Below are 5,597 nucleotides of genomic sequence, written 5' to 3'. Positions count from 1 at the left end.
CTCCCTCTATCCACTGGAGTTGCACCACTCCTACGACGGTAGGAGGCGCTCGCGCCCCGGCGGTGGCTCGCGAGGGCGACGGGGCGGGGCCATGTAGCCCTCCGGCGTGGTGCCGGACGGTGTCGGGAGCCCTACACCATGGCACGGGCTCGGTGGTGGCAGCGTGCGTGGGCTCGATCCGGTGGAGGGGCGTGGTGGTGGCCTCGATCCATGGCAGATCCTACGATGGCGGGCTTGATCCATGGTGGCTCTGGTGGCAGCGGCCTCGATCCGTGGCGGATCCAGTGGAGGGACATGGTGGGTGCCTCCAGGTGTGGATGTAGGGCCTCCACCAGATCCAGCGCTCCTCTAGGTGCTCTGGTGGTGGTAGATCCGTGACGGCGGTGACGAGGCCAGGCTCAACATTGGGCCCGTATGGGCTGACATTGGGCTCGGCTTTTTTATTATTTTATTTCGATTTACAAAGGCGGGCAAAGCAACCGCCTCCGTTAATCATGGATTAGTGCTAATGCCATAGAAAGGAGTACTCTAAGTGATCATTTATCATTGCTTATCATATTTATCTCTTGACTTACCCCTGTTATGAGTAGAAGTTTGGTTATGGTTTATTTCTCCATCATATGTATAAGTTATCAATATATTCCAATTGTCCATCCTTCCCAGTGGAAAAAATATAAATAACGATACCTAGAATACTCCCGGGTGAAGTGCTACAATGGTATATTATCTATGCGCTTGGAGATCCCTTCATATTCATATTTATATTCTTTCTAGTCACATAAAATATAGGAAATACTACTTAGTATCATTCTAGTTGTGATTCTAGGTAGTACCACCAAGCATTTCTGGCATCATCGCTAGGGATGACAACTTAGTAAAAGTGATGCTAAGAAATATCAACAACATTAGGTGGCAATTTAAAACAAGTAACAAGTTAATAAATACCACCAAGCATTTCTAGCGCCGTTGCCAAGGAAGGTAGCTAGGCAAAAAGGAATATTTATAAACTTATACTTATTGATGTGATCGAGGAAAACCATTAACCTATGCTCAAACAGGCTTACCCTTGTTCTATCTACTTTTATATCTTATGTAGGGTAATGTATGACCGGTTTTGACCTTCCAACAAACTACATTAAAGATCCAGAAGCATTAATTAGGAGAACTAGAGCTAAACTCAAGAAAGTTCTAGCTTTAGAATCGGAGGACAACCAGACAAGGCGAAGCTTAACACCAGTTTTTGAAGCCATGGCCAACAAGACTCTCCGTGAATTATCTGCTCCAACTACGGCCAACATCCATACTGGACTGGCGATCAACATTGGAGACAATGTTTTTGAGCTTAAGCCAACTCTCATCAACATGGTGCAAGCTAGCTAGTTTTGTGGAAAGGCACATGAAGGTGCAAGTGCTCATCTCCAACATTTCCTGGAGATCTGCAGCACTTTCACCATCAAAGGAGTTACTAGAGACACCATATTACTTAGCCTCTTTCCATTTTCACTTTTGGGGAAGGTGAAACAATGGTTCTATGTCAATAAAGATAGAAACACTGCATGGGATAACTACTCCACTGCCTTCCTAGCAAAGTTCTTCCCCATAGGCAAGACCAATGCTCTGCGTGGGAGAATCTCAAATTTTTAGCGGCAACATGATGAATCTATCCCAGAGGCATGGGAATGCTTCCAAGATTATATCAAAATGTCCTCATCATGGGATGGAGGATTGGCTACTCATGCAGACTTTCTACCAAGGGTTGATAAACAGCACCCATGAGAATATGGATGCCGCTGCTGGAGGTGCATTCTTGTCACTTACAATTGCACAAGCAATAGTTCTTGTGGAGAAGATGGTCTCCAACCAAGGTTGGAATGAAGAACGTCTTTAGACCTACAAGAGAGGTGGAGGTATGCATCAACTCAAGGAGGTAGATATATTGTCTACTAAGATGGACCTGCTCATGAAAAAGCTTAAAGACCGAGCTAATGAGAAGCAAGAAGTCATGCACATTCATGATTCCTGCATGACAGGTGAAGAATGTGGCAACACTGGGCATTCAGGGAATAACTATCCTAAAACCCACGAGGATGTGAACTTCATCTACAACAGCAATTATCGTCCTCAACAGAATCAAGGTTAGAATCAGCAACAAAGGCTCAACTACCAATGTAACTATCAAGGTAATAATTTTAATAATTTTAATAATCAACTACCCTTGAGAGAGTTAATTTTTGGCCAAGCTAAAATTATGGATGGCTTATATAGAAAATTAGCTTCCAATAATAAAATTTTAGAAAACATACATAATAGAGTGGATATCTTCTCCTCTGCCATTAAAAACCAGCATAGCTTTAATAAAATAATAGAATCACATATAACTCAACTGGCGGTCGTTGTTCCTCCGACCGACAAAGGTAAGATTCTGGGGCAACCGGAAGATTTAGAAAATGCAAATCTTGTCGATATTCACAATGCAACATACTACTGCATACAACCATCAACGGGAAGGTGGATAGACTATTCCTTGCCTAAAAAGAAAAGGTGATTCAGAAAGACCTATCATCCCCATAGCCACTGGACCTCACATTTTCCAAGAAGTTGTTTGTGACTTCGGAGCAAGTGTCAACATCATGCTGAAGGTAATCTATGACAAAATTAATGGAGATACTTTGTTGTACACAAATATGTATATGTAGCTTGCAGATCCATCACTCTGCTACCCCAAGGGAGTTCTTGAAGATGCCATTGTTCGAGTGGGACAGTCCTATGTACCTGCAGATTTTGTGGTTTTGGAAACAGGTGGAGATATAAGGGCACCCATTATCTTGGGCCGACCCTTCTTGAGCACCGCAAAGTCCATCATCTACATGGACAGTGCCAAGATCTGTTTCACAATCAAGGACAAGAAGGAGAAATTTACTTTCAAGAATTATATCTTGCAATCTCCTAGTCATCCACAAATGTTGTACCTGCCCAAAGAGACAACAGTAACCAAGAAGAAGAAGAACATGTGAAGAAGGAAGAACAAGGCCAGGCAGCCACAAGAAGAATCAGTCAACATGATCAACACACTTTGATCCATGTACGACCACCTCCTCGCTTCACCATTCCTTGCCAAGAAGGACGATCTAGGAGTACTCATGATCAAATGTACCATAGGATAGAGAATTTTTCACAAAACCTTCTGCGACATCGGATCGGGTGTCAACATAATGTCCAAGGTAACATATGAATATTTATTTGGTGATGAACCATTGTTCCCTACATATATGCAATTGCAGATGGTGGATCAAGCAATCTAATTTCCAGAGGGAATAGCAAAAGATATCATGGTAAGAATACAAGATCACTATGTCTCTGCCAACTTCATGGTCCTTGACATGGGAGAAGAAGAAGAAGAAGAAGACGTACCTATCATCCTCGGAAGATCGTTCCTCAACACAACCAACGCGATCATCTACGTCAGATCTGGACAAGTCCACTTCCAATTCCTAGGAGAAAAGGTACGCTGTTATTTGAACAGTTATACCGCTTATGAACAACCAAAGAAGACCCGCTCTAAGAGGAGACGCTGAGCATCTCAATGTCGAAGGAATCTATCCCTAAAGAATAAGAATGAAGAAGATAAAGAACCTATGAAAGATGAACCCACTCCACCCAAATCAAATCCATAAACCAAGTTGGTGTGGAAGGAAAAGGTGGCATCATCAGAGTCACCATCACAAGAGGAGCAACCATCAAGGTCTCTATATCCGGGACCGACAGATGCACCCAAAGAAGAAAAAGTTAGGAGAAAAGTCCTATCCGGAGGACTTAAAAATCCGAACCCTCGGCAGGATATAAATTTGGTAGTTATCCATATTTACTTTTTTGCTTTGCATGAATTATTTTTACTTTAGCATATTTACTTTTCTACATTTGCTTTGCACTTAGAAAAGAAAATAAAAATCTTATCATTGCATTATAAAACCTTAAGCACCATGTGAATCTCTTTATAGTGTGTAAAAACCTGTGAGAATATTAACTGTGGTGGCATAAAAATAAAAATACCATGCATACATCATATTCAAAAAATCCAAAAAAATATTAGATAGACATCCTACTATAATTCTGTCACTCTAAAAATATTTTCAATTCCAAGAACAACTTTCTTCGGACGACAGACCCTAATCTTTTATCCTAATCCGTTCCACGAGTTTTGGTGTTCTTGTTGACATTTTGTAGGATAATGTACATGATCAAGAGCAAGTTCACTTGGTCGACTTTATCTCACTCCACCCATGGACGAAGAAGAACATCTGCTGGTAAAAATTGCTCTGAGAAGGATCACTCAACTTCAACATTCGACCACGACAACATCTAGCTTAGGGGAAGGGCATCCCCCATGTATCTAGATAAGTATTACTTTTCCTCTTGTTATTCTTAAGTTTGCTTTATAAAAAAAGATGCATAACTAAAAACAAAATAAAAAATTATATTCGTAAGGTGTGATCTTAAAAATGAAAACAAAATAAACACTGTGTCTAGATTTCTTTAGGTTTGATTCTTAAGAGCTGAATAAATAAAAGAACTCTGAAGGATAATCTCTTAACATGGAAATGATGAATAGTTGCTATGTTGTAATTCTTTTCAAGTACCTAGTTTTTAGCCTTGAATTTTCCTGAGTTTTGGATAAGACTGTTTTGATATAAGAATTTACTCTAAACTTGAAACTCGTGGGTAGCATATGCTTGATCTAAGTCTAGGTAATTGACGGATATGATATGAGAAGGTTTGAGCTGTTGTTTATCTTGTTCCAAGTGATACTAAAGTTCTAGAGATTTATCTTTTGAAAAAACATAAAAATGCTACATGATGAGTTCCTATATGACAAAGCTTGAATTTCTACCTGTCGACATAGAATTTCGTCCCGTGCCGAGGACACATGCAGCAAGCCAGAAGGGTCCGCTCGAGGGAGTAGATCCGCCTAGCTTTAGCGCAAGGGTGGTCGATCCTGCGCAATCCTCCCGAGACGTGCCAGTCAATTTGACCCGGCAATTGACAAGGAGAGAAAGTTTATCAGTAATTAAGGGCAGAACATGCCGGTGTTGCCAGACAGTCCTGAATGTGCGGCTCTGAGAGCCGATATGAGAGGAGATCGACTAAATAGTCGATTCCAGCATATTCGTAAGAATAAATCGGTTAAAGCTTATGGGGTTGTGTAAGAAGAATCGGTTATCATTCAGAATAAATATTATTTAAGCAAATATTAATCAATGGCAATAAGATATCGATGATGGTCGGTTTATGCTGAGCCAATGATTACAAGTAATCAAACTCCTGTTTATGTAAGGAAACAATTCAACACCACTCAACCATATAATAAAGATAAATCTAATGAACATGTTAGATCTCATCTATTGCTATGACTAGTTGGGCATGAGGCAGAATCATGTAGGCCGTAGAAACAACAATAGACTCGATGACCCTAACTCATTACTAATATCAGTGGGGCATGAGGCAGAATCATGCAGGCCGTAATACAATAACAAGATCATGGGGCTAACATGTCTTTCAACTTATCTCTACTTCAATGGTCTCGTAATGTGATCTATTCG

At 40.9% G+C, this 5,597-nt stretch overlaps 1 non-coding gene across 1 annotated transcript; it reads right to left on the bottom strand.

Moving 5' to 3' along the window:
* Positions 1 to 1,612: 1,612 nt before the first annotated feature.
* LOC136547667 (small nucleolar RNA R71) lies at positions 1,613 to 1,719 on the bottom strand. Its single transcript, XR_010781630.1, has one exon. It is a non-coding gene; the product is annotated as a small nucleolar RNA R71 (small nucleolar RNA).
* Between the last annotated feature and the right edge of the window lie 3,878 nt (positions 1,720 to 5,597).

This window comes from Miscanthus floridulus, chromosome 3 (assembly GCF_019320115.1).
Source record: "Miscanthus floridulus cultivar M001 chromosome 3, ASM1932011v1, whole genome shotgun sequence".
NCBI lineage: Eukaryota > Viridiplantae > Streptophyta > Magnoliopsida > Poales > Poaceae > Miscanthus > Miscanthus floridulus.
This window is presented reverse-complemented; position numbering and strand designations above follow the sequence as displayed.